We start from the raw sequence: 16,360 nt of genomic DNA on the forward strand, positions 1-16,360 counted from the left end.
TCCTTTCCTCCATTTCTCTTTGTCTTCCTCCTCCTTTTTTTCTTTTTTCTTTTGCATTTCTTTCTTCTATTTTACTTTTTGTCTTGTTTATTTTAATTTCTTCAATTTTTTTAATACATGGTCAACATTTTTCCTACACATTTGCAACTTTTTTAATACATGGTCAACACTTTTTGTATACATTTTCAATATTTTTTAAATGCTTTATTAATAGTTTTCAAATAAAAAGATTAACTCTTTTCGCATATATGGTCAGCATTACTTCTATACACATTTAACATTTTTCAAACTCTTGATAAACATTTTTAAAACGCTTGCTCAACATAATTTTCAAATGCTTGATTAATATTTTCGTATACATGATTGCTTTTCTTTATCTATTTAATAAATAATCAACATTTTTAATATATATATATAGTGTTATTATTCATCATCCAGGGTGCAGAATAGGTTATTCTTCACCCGAGGTAATCTTACGATCATTTCATAATTAAATTACGTTTTGAATTCAAATAGTTACATTCCTATTGATTCACTATGTAAAATTTGACATAAAAAAATAAAAATATAGGTCATAAGACAAGAAGATTTGCAGTTTATGTGTATTTTAGACTATGTTTTTACGTTTGTAATTTTACATAACATAAAATATTTTTTATGGTGATTATATATTTTGTTACAGTCCCTTTTTGCGTCAGAAATAAGACAAAACTTACGGAATGTAAAATTATGGTGCATTGATGGTAAAATAGAGGGGGGGTGAAGAATAACTATTCCTCACACAGGGTGACGAATAGCGCGACCTTATATAACATTTCCCAAATGCTTGATTAACATTTTTAAATACTTTTCAACTTTTTTTAAATGCTTGTTTACTTTTTTATATACATGATCAAAAAATAATTATTTTTTAATAAGTGATCAACATTTTTTGTATATACGTTCAACGTTGGTCAAATGCTTGTTCAACATTTTCCAAATACTTGTACAACATTTTTAGTACTTATTCCATATTTTTAAATACTTGCTCAACATTTTTAAAATACTCATTCAATATTTTCTAATACTTATTCAACATTTTATAAATACTTGTTCAACATTTTTCGAATGTGTTTTGAAGAGTGTTTTTGTAATATTTTTGAATATAAAGAAAAGTACAACAATAAAGCAAAAGGAGAACAATAAACAGAAAGGAAAAAAAGGATGTGGCATGTCGCGCGTGTAGGTCGGCCCATCTCGCTCCCCTTTCAACGAGTCTGAAGGTCGTCTTGCTCAAGGCGAGATATAGGGGTGCCCGTTGATTGGTATATGCAGGGAGCTTTCCGTAGACGGCTACCTGACTGGGCCGGCACATGAAGGAGCTCCCCTGACTTACGGTGCATGTCGTTGGGGCACTAACATGTGGGCCTACCTGTCAGTGGTCGAACGGCACCCTGCATTCCGGTGGGCCAGTTATGGCAGAGGATCCGAATCCGTCGGCACATCAGGCATCATCACGACGAGCAATGCAATCGGAGCGAAAAAATTGAAAATCACTAATTAAGGACTACTCCTTTCAAAGATCACTCCCACCTCCTCAAGTTGCGACAAGTGGCGCACTGCATGCACGCTACTTGGCGTGACCTAGGAGTTTTCCCTTTTTTCGTATGTCTGTTTATTCAAACCATTTTATCTCTTAAACCGTGCATCTAAATCTCGAATCGTTTTCACCATTGGATTCCTCGTGCCGAGATTTTTAAAACTAGATCCATGTTGATGGATTTTTATGAACTTTTTTTAATAAAACCCGTTTAAAAAACCGGACGAAAAAACCAAACCGGGAGCACGATTTTTTTTCTTTCCGAAGAGGCACGGTTGTGCCTCTCGCGAAAGCACAACTGTCGGGCCCGTGGGACTGGGGATACCCAGGCCCTTCTCCCTGTGGCCCATTGTGTGGCGTCATCAGAAGGCCCGGCGCGGCCCAGCGTCAAGACTTCACAAGCAAGACCCTCGCGTGGGCCCCCGCCTCACGAGGTGAATGGCATCAATGTCTCCTGAGGGCATCACGAGGGGCGTTCTCCTAAGGCTGCCTCCCGAGGCCCCTCGCAGGGCAGATATCTCTAGGCTTGCCACCCTGTCTCCCGCTGCACGTGGGTGTCGCGAGCCATGACGAGTGGAGCTGGAAGGGCGCCAGCAGGCGCAAACCAGGACGATTTCCTCTTTGGTGCAAAGGTTACAAGAACGGCATGCGGGTTCCCAAGGGAATCCTCAAAGGTTGCCATTCCAGTGCTAGAAGACCAAAACCGCGGTCTCGCCAGGACGGAGGTCACTGCCGAGCCCACTAACGCGCCATGCCTAGAAGCTTTGCAGGCGAAGACCACTTTTAGTCAGGATAGGATGTACTCTTGTTCCCTTTCAAAATTGGCTGTTGTGGCATCCCTTCATGCCTAGAGTCTTCAGAGGAAGAGGACCAAGGCCAGTATAAGTATAGGCTACTCTCCACCATAGAGAGGGGTCGAATCCTGGGGATCCCTAGAGCCATATGAGCCTCCGGATCGAGTTCATCCACCCTCTCTTGTACTGGCTCATATTCATCGTCCTCGTGAGGAAATCCATCACAAAACAGGAGTAGGGTCTTAAACCGCAAGGTAGCCCGAACCTGGGTAAATCATCGCGTTCCTCCCTTCTTCCCTCCCGCTCGAGCATGATGGAGCATCATCGTGAGGCAGTGAGCAGCAGTCGTAGCTTAGTGGAACCCTTCACGCACATCCCAATGTTTGAACCTTATCTTGCGTCCCTAGAGCCCCGATTCTGACATTTGGCGCGCCAGGTAGGGTGTGTCGGAGTTCTTCCGCTTCGTTTCGTCCCCGCTCCATCGTCTCCATGGCTGACGCTCGTCGTGTTCGTGCCTAGCGCCGCGCGGCTCGTGTCACCCAGACAGAGCCGGCGGGCCACAGCGGCCGTTGCCTCTCCTTGTCGCTGCGGCCAACGTTGCCATTGATCCGGCCGCTCATGAGCAGCAGGACTCTTCCCTGCCGCACCGCCACACCTTCTCTCTCTCCGGCCATGGCTTCATCTTCTCATGCTTGCCGCGGGCCAATAAACGCGCACGTTGCACTACTCATGGCGCGCGGACTACTACGCTACCACCCCGCCAATGAAGGCTACGACGCCTGGCTTGGCCGCACCACCGAGCTCGTCAACACCGTAGGCGAGGCCCCAACGCCCTCCCACTCGCTCCATCCTCCACCGTCCCGCGTAGGTGACGTGGCGCATGGCGCGCCTCCGCTTCCTCCCCAGTGCGGCGACAATGCCAATCCCGACACGAGGCACAGCCACCAGCCCGCCATGTGGAGTGTCGGCGCAGGCTCGGGACGAGGCCAAATGCCAGATTGTGCACCAACCGCCGCACGACACGTGTGTGCTTCCCGCGCCATCGCGCCAGCACCAAGACCGGGTCGTCCAAGAAGTTGCCGTGCACGAGCGTCAGGACCGTGCCGCTCCCGCACGAGGCGCGCCCGTGAGCGCCCCGGCTGCCGCGCTTTCACCCGTGAGTTGTGTCGGCTGGTATGGCCGGTCAAGTTCAAGCTAGAGCTGCCCCGCTGTACGACGGCATCCCCAACCCCATGGAGTTCCTCCAGCTCTACGCGCTGAGCATCGAGGCGGCGAACGGCGACGACAAAGTCATGGCAAATTGGTTCCCCGTGGCCCTCAAGGACTGCGCGCGCTCTTGGCTCATGAACCTCCCTGAGGGGTCGATCTCCTCGTGGGATGAGCTCCACGAGCGGTTCATCGTCAACTTCTAAGGCACTCGCAACCACGCCCTCACCATCAACGACCTGCGGCGCATGAAGCAGCGCCCCGGCGAGACCCTCCGCAAGTACATTCAGTGCTTCACCCAAGTCTGCCTCAAGATCCCGATGGCCTCGGACGAAGCCATCATCTCGTCGTTCATCGACGGTGTCACGGACGTCAGGATGAGCGAGAAGCTCGCCATCAATGATGACATGTGCACGGCGCTGGAGTTGTTCTGTTCAACCTAGCTGACAAGTGCGCCGGGGCGGACGAGGGCCGCCTCTCCCTCCTCAGCCACCCGTACGTCGAGCCCGAGGACAAGAAGGCCAAGGCCAAGGAATGAAGTGAAGCGCAAGAGCCCCGCCATGCTGGCAGCGGGGCCAGAGCTGAAGCGCGGTCGCGACCACAATAAGCCCACCAGAGAGAAGTTATGGGATAACTGGAGGACTGAGGTGAAATAAAAATGTGATATTTATCAAGTTAATGGAGTGACCCTTCCCCCCTTATAAATTCCAATTCCAACCCCCCCCCCCCTCTGAATTTCAAGGTGGTTTCCACTTTGTCCTAATTACCGATCAAAACAGCCCACGTCAGTTCATAAGTCACCAATGGTAAAAATTGTGCGTACTTATAGCATTACTCGAGGTAAAATATAGGTAAGAGCATGTATGTTTGTTTGCAGTTTACCCATGTAAGTCAATTGTTGTAGGTTTAGCATTTTTAGCCTAGAGTAATTCTATACATATGGGGTTATTTCTATGGAGGGAAGTTTACGAAAGTACATGCCATTTGTTCCATTAATCTCATTGGGTTTCACTATAGGGCACATCTCCTCTTTTCTTCAAGGATAAACCATGAAGAGATGCATGGGTAACGTAAAAGAAGAGCTAATATGGCTGATGCAAAGCCTTTTGGCATACAACGATAAACCAAGAGGTCAGCAACCACACCATTGCGATAACAAATGACACACCCCTCGCCTTTCCGGAACTCAAGACATGAATGGGATGATCTTCCTCGAAAATTTCTTCATGCTTCTCATTGTTGTCATTCAGCAAAATATCCACATTATGAAGGAAAAGGTCATCAACCCCATCTTGCAAATCATAGTCACTCTCATAAAAGTCAGAGCCGGTCTCATCCTCTCCCCCTGCTTCCCCTGTCTCACTTGCATTTGCACCATTGATGCAGATGTTCCTTCTCCAAACTAACAAGACATTTACACTTTTGTACGAGTCACAACATTTGGTGGTGGTGGGAATCCATTAAGTATAACATAATCATACAATGTCCTAACTTTATTTTTCTCATGCACCAGGACTTCCAAAGTCTTGACTTCTTTTCTTGCATTTGATCGTTGCAACAATGAATTCATCATTGTTCGCATAGATGAGACCATCCACAATATCCATTCTTGGCAAGCACTAGTACACTTTCATAAATGGATTTGCAAGCCTAGGTAGGCAACTCTACTGTCCCCATTGGCCATGTCTCATCGTGAATAAAGGCAAACACATCATGTGTGCAACCATATATGATCTATTCTCACCCATTCATATGTATATGTCATTGTGCTCAAACTCATTTGAGAACAGAACAACCGAGTTTCTTTTCCAGAAGTCATTGCATAAAGTGTACGGTGCACATAAAAATTAAATCTCATCACCTAAATTGAATGTATGCAATTTATATGTTGAACATGTATTGAAAATAACTACAATAGGACCTAATTTATATGTTGAACACATGCCTTGACATATGCAGTGACCATATTTATAACTGAAAATGTACTAGACATGTGTACTGAACACATACTCTGCACACCTACCGAAGATATTGCTATATCTAGACATATTTCATACTTACGGTGCTAGATACATCTGTTTGAGCGTAAATTAATATGGGTGGGAGGAAGTAAATTGCAGCAGTATTAACATGGATAAATGTGTTGCATTCGTTCCTCCCGATAACTACTACAGATCCTCACAAATAACACCTATTTTTGTTTGTAGCATTGATCACCAGTGCCTCTAAAACATAACCATTCATCCTTTTTTTCCTTGTTTTTTTAGCACATGCCTAATTGTTTAATACACATTCTTCATTGTTTATACGTCAGGAATATTTTTTTATACCCATTGAACATTTTTAAAATACAAGATTGACATTTTTTCCAAACATATATTTTGATGCTAATTTATTTATACACATTATACATTTTTTGCATACATATAAACAAATTTATACACTTTTAACATTTTCTAAATACATTATTTACATTTTTTAAAATACATGTTTTGAACCTTTTTTGAGGACGTGTTATTTGTTTCATCAAAGTCACGTTGAACATTCATTTTCATGATAGAAAACATTGTTTTAAACTATGTGAATATATTTTTACATTGTATAATATTTTTTCCAAATGTCAATTTTTTTAAAGACGTGAACATTTTATAAATGTACGTGCATTTTTTAGAATGTTTGGAAACTTTTTTCTGAACTACAAGAAATATCTTTTACATTTTATAAAAATATAATGTTATGGTATCAAGAGTTTTTTTTAAATTACACAAATATAATTTTATGCTGTTTTATTTTTTATAAAGTTAGGTAAATATAAGCTTTGAATTGTATCTACTATTAAATTTTCGTCAAAAATATGACAAAAAGAAAAACCAAATAAAAATACAAAGGAAATCAATCTAACCTGCAAGAAGCTAATTGGGCTAGCACAACTGGTCGCTCTCTGTAGGCGAGTGCGGTTGATCGAGTTGTGGGTTTGTGCCTGTCGAAAGCCAGTCCCGTAGATTCGCCGTTGAATTACACACATACATAGGTGATTCATTTGGTCCATTGATGACGGCGGATCTCGACGGCGTGACGCAGTGGAGACTCAGCGACTGATGAGCGGAGATGGACTCGCGCAGGAGGGTGACACTGTCTGGCGTCGTGGTGGCGTCAGCGGCAGCTAGACCGGACAAGGTTGATGCAGCAGTACAGCTCTGAAAATGAATTGGTAGTGGGTGGCTGCGGCGGCCTCATACCCGGCAGGCGTCCTGGTTGAGAAGCACGCCGGAGTGGTAGGTGCCCATACCCGGCAGGCGTCCTGGTTGGGACCTCAAGTCTTAGATGTTAGGTTTGGCTGCGAGGTATGTTTGGTATTAGGCCCAGACTTTCAGTGCCCCTACATCAACTGGATAGGGATAGCGACAGATGTTGCTTAGTTGGTGGCTTTAGGCTTATTGTTGTATGACTCTGTAAGGTCTTGTGTCAATAATTAATAAAATGGCCGTATGCATCGTCCAGATGCAGAAGCGGGAGGTCGTCCTTCGTTTCTGAAAAAACACGAGCAATAGTCAGCATATTCTCAAAAAAAAAACATTAGAAAGCATTAGTCGTCTGGTAAAAGGCAACTGATAGCAGAACGCTAGGTTTGCACAAAGAAAAATCAGCCAAAAAGTAGGCATGCAATCAAGATCGAAGAATTTCTTGAGCTTCACATCAACGCCTTTTTAAGTTTTGTCAAAACTTAATGTCTACGTGACTTATACTATAATTTGTACGATATAAATAAGACATGTGTTATCATGAAGGAAAAAGGAGTTTACTGCCACGACAGCCGGCTTTGCTGTTGCACACATACGCACACGTACGTTATCCAGCAGAGAGAGCCTCCATTTGTAGCCAGCAGAGGGACGGATCGATGGTTGCGATGCATGTACAGCCGCACCGCACTTTGCATGGCAACATCGATCTCGCCTTTACATGTGCTACAGCTTTGTTGATGGTGCCAATGGTTCTGTTTGGATTCATAGGTTAGAATTAGTTTGGATTAGTTTGGACTTAACTAACCTAAAAATATTCAAATAAAAGGATTAGTTTGGGTTAGATGCATCTAACCTATCAAAAAAACCAACTCATCCAAAAGATGTTTATTTGGGTTAGTTTTTCTGGGAACCATTAAAAAACACATTTTTCTCCCGCTCTTCCTTCAGCAAATCCCTTCCCACTTCCTCAAGTTCTCGCCCTCTCCCTCCCTCCCTCTCACACCGCCCATGAAGGCGCCTCGCTGTATCCGCGCTCCATCTAACCCTGTCATTCAAACACCTCTTTAGTTAGAGTTAATTTAGGGTTAGTTTAGAATTAAAATCTAACACTAACCTCTAACTGAGTTAGAGCATCCAAACAGAGCCAATGCCATGCGTTCTCTAGCCAAGATCTCGATTGTATGCCCAAGAAAAGGCATAACTAAAAGTGACGGCTTGGTTGCACTTGCAAGCGGCAAGCCTGGCTACTACTGGTACGTATCTTGTAACAGTAGCTTTTTACAGAACGTACACGTGCCTAGTTAGCTCTACAGGTCTGGATTAAATTTAATTTTTGGAAGAAAACAGTGCAGGATGAAACTGTGTGAAACCTGAAAAAACATGGGGAGCCGGGGGGTACATACGGCATCGTAAAGCATGGTCCAAGTAGGATGGAGAGATAGGGATAGAGAGGTGCGTGTGTACGTGTTGCAGGCACTATGTCCGGTATGAACAAGCAGTTTGAGTTTTTCCTAGCATGCATTTCTCCTGGTTTCACACGGGAGGGAGGGAGCAGAGTGTGAAGGCGGCACTACTTGCAAACACTTTCGTATGATATGATCGAGAGTGCCTTTGCCTCGTGGTCGAGAGCTGTGCATGCCGCTTCTCGCCGGGCACGACCACCACGCGTTACGGGCCGCACACAAGAGAGTCAAGAGTGCCAAGATGAATACTCCATCATTGTTGACGTGGACATGTGTCTAGTGGACACATCGATGGAGCAGTTCCTTCTCCACGTATTTCTTTCACTTGCCCGTTGCCGTAGGTAGTTGAAAAGGCCTAGGATCTACGACGCCCGACCTCAAACCGCCCGCAACCGCTAGGATTTTACAGTCCGGATGTTTTTTGCTATCAAACGTGGATCTGTATCGGTCCGCTGACCGGTTCATACGTGATTATTTTCCCTAAATCGAAAACAAACTGTGGAGGCTTTGCGGGCGTCCAAACCATTGTCACGCCCGTTTCTGATCGCTCTGACCCACCTAAAAACCTTCCCCGCCTCTCCCGCGCTTTCAATTCAATGCTTGCACTGCTTGCCGGGGCGCGTTCATGCGGCCCAGAGCATGCACCTGCCGGCATTGATGTCAAGCGACCAGATCGGACGGGAGGGTGGCGCTAACGGACGCAACCCCCCGAGTGTCGCCGCTTCAATGCAGACACCGTGTCACAAGAAACCAACTCCTGTCGCCGCATTGAAGCAAGCTGACCGGCCCTTCGCATTGTCTGGTCGCAACTATTTAAGCCGTGTGCCTACGATGCACACATCCACACTGCATCGTCTCCTAGCCCCTCGTCCTCGTCCCGCTTCTTCATCTCCAGCGATGCCGAAGTTTTGGTTCTCCGCGCCGGTAGGCGAAGGCGGCGGAAATTCTTTGTCGGGCGGATCATGGGGCTGCCGCCCTCGCCCGTTGGGCCCCTCAGCATCCACGGGGACGACTCCTCCGACAAGGAGATCGTCATCTCCTATGGCGACGAGGAGGATCAGGTGCTGCCGCAGGAACACCAGCCGCAGCAGACCGCACCTTCTCGCGGTGGCGGCTCTGACAGACGAGGAATTCGTCTGATAGATGGAGCTCATGATGGAACGATCACTCCGTCAGATGGGCCCGGCGCCACTCTCGCCTCCGTCCATTATATTATGCCACATATTAAAAAAATTGACTACACAATAATTAAATACAATATATAATATTTATTTTCAGTTTTACATTATTAATCTAGCTATGCAAGTTTCATACAATCAAGTCACTGAAATACATTGCAATCGATTCCGGGAGCAACGCGTGGGGTTTTTCTCTATATAATCAACAAAAGTGTCAAGACACACACATACACACGAGCAACGAGCAGCATCAGACGTCTGGCCGGACGGGACCAGAAAGCAGCGGGCTCATCAACCCCGGCCGACCATGCACCAGCGGCTGCTCCGGCAATGCCGTCAGTGCCCATATCACATTGGCTGTGTGGGACACCTCGTGGGATCGATCCGGTGACTGTAGCGCCGTCGCTGCCACCAGTTAAACAAACCAGACCAGATCTGCTCTGGTGTCCCCATGCCCAAATGCATGCTCCACATACTAGCAAACATCTCACACCTGCGACTACTCAAGCAGCCACAGTTTCTCTTGTCGCTGCACACCTTCGGTTATTATTAGGCGAAAAACTTTGCAGTTTGCGCTATAATGAACTGTTCTTCTCTACAGTCTGAAAAGATCAACTCAGATTTGGTAGTATCTTCAGACTTCAGTGTCAGAGAGAGAGAGAGAGGGCAGGTAAACAGTGCCTGGATCTGAATGATTGTTCAGGATGGCATCCAAGGAGAAGACAGCAAGTAACACAAAAGCAAAAGGTTGAGAGCAATCGATTTCATTCCAATCCTGATGCACCATGAAACCATACATTCATTCCTCATAATCGTAGAATGTTGCACCCAAGGCCAGCAAAGGTTAGATAGATCTACAACTGCTACTACAAAACTACAAAAGCAACTCCTAATTCAATTCAATTAGCATCAACAACAGCATCAGACATCTCTCGCCTTGCACACACACACGAGCAGAGCAACCCAAGCCAAGCACCCACTCAAGAATCCTTCCTACATGAGCAAGCCAAGCCAAGCACCCACCAAAGAATCTCCCCAGTCCAGATGCCACAACCAATCGTCAGGAACTGTACAGAGACCACAGACGGCTGGCTGGATCGCCTAGTCGAAGCTCGAGGACCGGCTCCAGTACCCGCCGTCCGCCGAGGTGTCGGCGGTCCGCTCCGTGCTGCACCGCGACAGCGTGTCCTCCTCCTCATCCACGCCCAGCAGCGCCATGTTCAGATGGGACTGCATGTTTGAGCGCGGGGTCATCGCCTCCTCGTCCGACACGTCCGAGCCTGCGCACATCTGCGACCTCGCCCATTGGACTGTCTCATCGTCCCCCTCCAGCAGCTTCAGCACCTGGGTTCGCGTGGACAAAGTTTAGCCAAGTCAGATATCTGGGGCAGCATGGTTTTCATGAGATATTGGTAGTGTTTTATATGCGTTCTTACTAGCGGCATTTCAGGTCTGGAATCAGAAGACGTCCTCGTGCACAGCGAGGCGGCGAGCGTCATCCTCTCCATCTCGTCACAGTCATAGTCGTTGCCCAGAGCCGAATCCACCAGCTGCTTGATCTCCCCACTTGAAAGTAGTGGCCTTGCCTGAAATGAAAGCAAGTGCGAAAAATTAGGAAAAGGGAAAGCAGATCTCACTTGTGCACCGCAAGAGTGAGTATGAAGTCAACAAAGAGAAACAGAGCAAGTGCAGCAACAGCCTAGTGCCATTTTTATATATGTATGTGCAGCTACTATCTTGTTCTCAGAGCATGTTACTGTTCCGATGAACCAGCTAGGCGTATAAATCGAGTGAGGGGGTACTCTACTCACCCATCCAACCAGGCTTTCCTGGCCCTTCGCACATCCTGTTATAATGGGTTTTCTCCCTGAAATTATCTCCAGCAGCACAACCCCAAATGCATACACATCGATTTTCTTGTTCACCTTCCCGTGCGAAAAATATTCAGGTGCCATGTACCTGTCGCAGCAGTGATTTGTTTAGACACTTCACATTTCATAAAACATAAAAGTGGCAACAAACATATATAGCTCAGAGATGATACTCACCCAAAAGTTCCTGTGATGTCAGTGCATGTTAGGTGAGGGGTTGAAGCTGAAACTTTCTTTGCCAACCCAAAATCACACAGCTGAAATTTTAAAAACAGAGACGATGTCACGACCAGAGCAGAATTTGACAAGTTACAGGCTAACCACAATTCATCCATCACTGCTTACGCATTAAGGCACTTGCATGTATAATATATATTTCAAAAGTAGTCACTGCAGAAAAGAGAAAAGCAGAGTATTTTCTCTTGGTACTTGCAAACAGATCTCTGAATATTTATACCTGGGCCTCAAAATCCTCTGAGAGGAGGATGTTTGCAGATTTAACATCTCCGTGAATCACAGACTCGGTGACACCACCATGATGCAAAAATTCAAGCGCCTTTGCAATGTGAATTGCTATCTTATTTCTCTTTTCCCAGCTAAGGCTATGCTCACACTTGCCTGAAGAACAGTTACATAATATTAGTCCACTTAAAAAGAGGGTTGGGGATGGGATAGGTCGCGTATTTCATCATGATGCTTACCATGAAGCGCTTTGTCTAAGCTTCCCTGGTGCATGTAATCGTACACCAACACAAGGAAGTAGTTATCAAAGCTGAATCCCCTTAGTGAGACAATATTCTCATTTTGCAAGCTGGTTACAGTCTCAATTTCCGTAATAAACTCCTGAAGTGCATCAACTGAAGGTTTCAGAATCTTTGCAGCATACAAGGTGCCATCATTTAATTGTGCCTTGTAAACGTGGCTAGTTCCTCCCTTCCCAATCAACATATCTGCAAAAGAAGATTAGCTTTCAGTTTCGCAGAAAACATATCTGTATTAGTGAAAGAAAATCGGGTTCCAGTTTTGCTAAAACAAACGTATATAATAGAGCAATGTAGATGCCAAATAGAATTACCTGGTGAGAAGTTTGATGTAGCAAGTTTCAGCTCCTCATAACTAAACAGCCTACATACTGAAGAATACTCTTCTTGAAGAGATCCCAGTTCACTGGGAGGCCATGCCACATCATACAAAGAGAAAGAAAATATAGATTCTGGCTCAGCAGTGGAAGTGGAATCACATTCTGAATCACCACGCAACCTCGGACTTGTATCAGATTTCAAGGATTTGTTGTCCGGGTGCACAGAACTGTAACGGCTTGGGAGCCTCATCGCCCATTGAACCATGGACACTTTGGCCCACTCAAAAGATGAGGTTCTTTCATGGTGGAAGATTCTCCTTCGCAGGCGGCAGCGGTCAGACCTTCCTTCGATCAGCCTTCTCAGAGACATTGGAGAACTAGTAGGGGTTTCCTTTTGCAAATCCTCAGGTTCTGTAGATACTGCGGAAGAAGAACGTTCGGTGGCACCCATGGAAACCGAGCCATCTCTCTTATCAGCAGATGTTTCAAAGCTCAATGGAATATCACTGGAGAAACTACTGCTCCGCCTGATGGCCCTAAACACACTTCTTACACCAACAGAGCGCTTGGATCCCCCAGAACTCCCACCTGAATGTCCACCATTCTTTGACAGCCGGCAGAACAGATCCCCATCATCTTTGTGGCCTGAACTCGAACGCTTAGAATCATTGCTGCTCCTGCCTGAATTTCCATTCCTCGGGGGCAATAAGCAAAACAGATCGCCATCCCCTTCGGCTGGTGGCTCAGTCGAGTCAATTTCTTGCCGACTCGAAGTACTTGCAACTGAATGGTCACTCCTCTCCGGCAACACACAGTACAGCACACTGGCACCCTCGCCTGGTAGATCGGCGACCACATCTTTCTGGTCCATTGTTGACTCTTTGTTCCTGTCAGAAGGATCAGCTTCAGTCTGAACCTGTTCCGCCGTGGACATCTCAGCAGGTTTCACACTCGATGGCTGATGTTCTTCCTCTGGCTGACTGCCCTTTGCACCAACATCATGCTGTTCTTCGTCGGCGGCGGCGCCATCTTTGCTCGGTTCATCACAAGGCAACTCGCTCTCTTCTTTACCCTGCTGACTGGCACCGAACGGCAGCACACAGTACATCTCATCATCACCACAGCCAGGAACATCCGCCGACACCTTGCCGGAGTGAGCATTCGATTCTCTACGGTAGACGATCTTGCCGCCATTGACGGCGAGCACCGCGCACTTTGCCGGCAGCTTCTTCGCGCAGTACTTGGCAACCGACAGCGAGGACCTGGCAAATGAATCCGAAGCAAAAGTTCAACGACAGTGGGTGGTAATGATTGGGTGGAAAAAGTTGAGGAACTCGATAGTGGCAAGCACCGAGGATCCAATGCTTCCGTGATGGTGGGGGACTTACCCGATGGTGCGCTTCCTCTTGGTGATGCCCAGGACAAGCTTGGAGGCCCCGAACAGGGTGGCCTCGCGAACCAGCGCCTTGCGGACCGACGAGCCCTTGCAAATCTTCACCTTCAGATTGATCTGTTCATCACATCGCACAAGGGGAAGTTCGTTACCACGCTGAAGTTGAGCAACTGGTACTAGTAGATGGCAAATTCACCAGCAGATCAGTGTGGTAACCGCTTTTGAACGGAACAGGGGCAAAAATTCTCCAGCAGTTTGCTATGGGGGGACAAATCGGCAGGATTTTTATTTTTACAGAAGGAAATCCATGAGAATGAGGAGTAAAAAAAAGAATCTTTGCAGCATGGGTCAAGACGATCTGATTAGAATACACCGCGATTACGCACGCTGGATGGATGCTACTGCTAGTCGATAATAGATCCAAAAATGGTGGAGGAAGAACAGCCCCCGGAAATCCAACTTGGCATGGAGAGGAGATTTCTGTGGAGAATCGATTGTTGAAGCCAAGAAATCAGCCGAGAAGATAGCATTTTGGGTGGCACAGCACCCGGAAGAATCGCCGAAGAAGAAAAGTTGTTAAAATCCAAACCTCCGAGCCGCGCCCACAGGAAATTATACTACTGCTCCAAGAGATGGAGCAATTAATGGCGGGCGAAGAATAAAGGGGGAAGGCCGGAAGGGGGTTCACATGCTTGGTTGCTGGCCAATGGCGACCAACTCCCATCCATCCAACTCCTTTTACAGCGCACGCGGCAAGCAACGGTTGAAAAGGGAGGGGGCTGACCCGCTTGAGATTGCAGAATCCCTCGTAGACGGCGAGCATGCCGTCGAAGTCCACGGCGGCGGCGGCCTCGGCCGCGGAGGCGAGCACGACGTGGACGGCCACGACCCGGTCCCCGGCGGCGACGGCATTGACGAAGGCCCACGTGAGCAGCGCCCGGCTCTCGGCGTCCGCCCGCACGCCCACCACCACCGTGCCCCCCTCGCCGGCGCCGGAGGGGCGCGCCGCCTCCTCCTCCTCCTCCCCCGGCCCGCCGGCGCTCAAGTCCATGGCCTCCTCCTCCGCCGACGCCCTCTGCTGCTGCTGCTGCTCCTTGGTGGACACCTTCATGTCGAGCGTAGCGTGGCCTATCCGGTCAGGCGCACGCCTCCATGGATGCCCGAGCCGTCGCCGCCTGCCGCCTCGGTCGCCGGGGAGGCTCTGTGCGTGCCGTTGGCAGGTTCCTCCCTCCCTCTCCTTCTCGGCAACCGTCTCCTCCCTCTCGCTGTGGCCTCGCTTGCCGTGCCTCTTTGTTCCGTTGCTCGGTGGCCACTGCGGTGCGGCCCTTGTCTCTCTCTCTCTCCTCCGGGGGCGGGGGCGGGGGCGGGCGGTCGTGTTGGTTCGTGCAAACTCTCGTCTCGTGGCGTGGGCGTGGCCGTGTGGGTTGGTTTGGTTTGGGCTCTGCTTTCTGGTTTCTCTCTCCCACCCCACCATTTGTTTAGTACTAGCCGTCTGGCAACTGCCGCTCTTCTTTCTCAAAAAAAAAAAGGCAACTGCCGCTCTTTTTATTTCCCTTTTCTTGCCGAATATACCCATTTTTCCTTCACTGCTTTTCTTTTCTTTTTTAGACCAAGTGCCGCTTTTCTTTCGAGGCACATAAAAAGAGAATGTCTACTTATTATCTTTCTTTAGGGACCAGAATGTCGATTTTCTTGGATAGTCTTTTTGCCGACTGATTTTTATTCACACTACTTTCTGCAGATATATGTAAAATGACTAGATAAGGTAAATGGAATACGTAGAACTTATTTACATGAGATATAATTTGGTCTCATTCACTTTGAAAACAAGAACGGATACAACCCACATCAGCACACACGCATCTTATAGTAATACATTCAATGGCTATAAAATGTGAATGAGATTAGATTATATCTCATCTAGCAAAACTGTAAGGTAAATGTGCGGACCCTCTCCTTTTGGCCAACCGCTTTTTTACTCGCATCGCACAGGTAAAAAAGAGATGCTTCATGCCGGTCTGTACAGCATAGGTACGCCGGAATAACTTTGTTCGCTGTCAACTTTTTTGCTTGGCTTTGCGCGTGTGTATTTGTAGGGTGCCACTTGGGCTGTAGTCTGTATAGAACAAGGCTGTACTAGCAATAGCATGCATCGCTGGCAAATAGTGGCACGTGATTAGGATTATCATTTTTACCAAAGCGGAAAAGCCCGCGCTTTTGATTTGGTCATCATCATCTGTGACCGGCTGCGGAGTAGTATACACGTACAGTAGGCTGTCTTGTGCTGTGGCCTCCATTATTACTGCCCCTCTTCTTTTTCCCTTCGAGGAGGCCACCTCCTACTAGTACTAGTCGTAGTAATTACTGCGGCTGCTCCGTAGAGTGAATCAAGACTTGGCCAGCTCATTGATTACATCGCTGTCTGAAAAATCTCAGAGAAGCCATCGGCACATTCACGCCACGCATGCGTGTGTGGATAAACAATGTTACTACAAGGGATTTCCTTCTCGGCTTTTTTTGTTGTGGTTTATGTATTCACTTTTTCCTGGATCA

The 16,360-nt window shown here is 47.1% G+C and overlaps 1 pseudogene; it reads right to left on the minus strand.

Moving 5' to 3' along the window:
• Nucleotides 1-10,210: 10,210 nt before the first annotated feature.
• On the minus strand, nt 10,211-15,259 carry LOC119287511 (annotated as a pseudogene).
• Between the last annotated feature and the right edge of the window lie 1,101 nt (nt 15,260-16,360).

Source organism: Triticum dicoccoides, chromosome 4A, assembly GCF_002162155.2.
Source record: "Triticum dicoccoides isolate Atlit2015 ecotype Zavitan chromosome 4A, WEW_v2.0, whole genome shotgun sequence".
In the NCBI taxonomy this organism is placed as follows: Eukaryota; Viridiplantae; Streptophyta; class Magnoliopsida; order Poales; family Poaceae; genus Triticum; species Triticum dicoccoides.